Source organism: Eubalaena glacialis, chromosome 9 (assembly GCF_028564815.1).
Source record: "Eubalaena glacialis isolate mEubGla1 chromosome 9, mEubGla1.1.hap2.+ XY, whole genome shotgun sequence".
NCBI lineage: Eukaryota > Metazoa > Chordata > Mammalia > Artiodactyla > Balaenidae > Eubalaena > Eubalaena glacialis.
In genome coordinates, this window is record NC_083724.1 from 27,532,018 (window position 1) to 27,533,641 (window position 1,624).

A 1,624-nucleotide genomic window follows, 5' to 3' on the forward strand; every position below is an offset into this window, starting at 1 on the left:
AATGTGTGAGTTTCTGCTGTACAACAAAGTGAATCGGTTATACGTACACATATATCCCCCTTTTTTTTTAGATTTCCTTCCCATTATGTCACCACAGAGCCCTGAGTAGAGTTCCCTGTGCTCTACAGTAGGTTCTCATTAGTTATCTATTTTATACATAGTAGTGTATATATGTCAATCCCAATCTCCCAATTCATCCCACCACCCCTTCCCCCCTTGGTATCCATAGGTTTGTTCTCTACATCTGTGTCTCTATTTCTGCTTTGCAAATAAGTTCATCTAAAAATATGGAATGCTTCATGAATTTGCGTGCCATCCTTGCACAGGGGACATGCTAATCTTCTCTGTATCATTCCAAATTTAGTATATGTGCTGCTGAAGCGAGCACTCCCAACACTATTTATTGAAGAGACTCTTCTTTCCCCAGTGTATATGATTGGCTCCTTTGCTAAAAATTAATTGACCATGTATTCATGGGCTTATTTCTAGGGTCTCTATTCTGTTCCATTGATGTGTGTGTTTATTTTTAGACCACAAACATAATTGTTTTGATTCTTATAACTTTGTAATATATAGTTTAAAATCAGGAAGTGTGATGCTTCTAGCTTTGTTCTTCTTTCTAAAGATTGCTTTGGCTATTTGGGACCTTTTGTTGTTTCAATAAAGTTTAGGATTGTTTTTTTCTTCTTCCATGAAAAATGCCATTGCAATTTCGATAAGTATTGCATTGAATATGTAGATTGCTTTGGGTGGTATGGACATTTTAACAATGTTCTCCCAATCCATGGACATGGAATGTCTTTCCATTTATTTATGTCTTCTTCAATTTCTTTCATCAATTTTTATAGTTTTCAGTGTACTGATCTTCCACTTCTTTGTATAAATTTATTCCTACATATTGTATTCTTTTTAATGCAATTGTAACTGGGCTTATTTCTTAATTTCTCTTTCTGACAGTTCATTAGTATATAGAAACATGACTGACTTTTGTGTGTTGATTTTATATTTTGCAACTTTATTGAATTTTTTTATTCTAACAGTTTTTTTGGTGGAGTCTTTTGGGTTATCATGTCAACTATAAACAGAAAAATTTACTTCTTCCTTTCCAATTTGTATGCTTCTTATTTCTTTTTCTTGCCTAATTGTTCTGGCTAGGACTTCGTGTACTATGTTGAATAAAAGAGGTGAGAGTGGGCATCGTTGTCTTGTTCCTGATTTTAGAGGAAAAGCTTTCAACCTTTCACCATTGAGTATGAGGTTAGCTGTGGCATTTATTATGGAATTTATTGTGTTGAGGTACGTTCTATCTATGGCTAATTTGTTGAGAGTTTTTATCATGAAAGTCTGTTGAATTTTGTCAAATGCTTTTTCTGCATCTTTTTGGATGATAATGTGATTTTTATTCATTTTGTTAATGTGGTGTATCACAATTATTGATTTGCCTATGTCGAACCATCCTTGCATCCCAGGGATAAATCCCACTTGATCATGGTGTATAATCCTTTTTAATGTACTGTTGACTGGTTTACTCATATTTTTTTGAGGAAATTTGCATCTATATTCACCAGGGATAATTGCCTATAATTATCTTTACTTGTAGTGTCCTTGTCTGGCTTTGGTATCA

The 1,624-nt window shown here is 33.8% G+C and overlaps 1 non-coding gene across 1 annotated transcript; it reads right to left on the reverse strand.

The window, feature by feature from the left end:
- Positions 1-281: 281 nt before the first annotated feature.
- Positions 282-388, reverse strand: LOC133098481 (U6 spliceosomal RNA). Its single transcript, XR_009702181.1, has one exon. It is a non-coding gene; the product is annotated as a U6 spliceosomal RNA (small nuclear RNA).
- Positions 389-1,624: the final 1,236 nt, after the last annotated feature.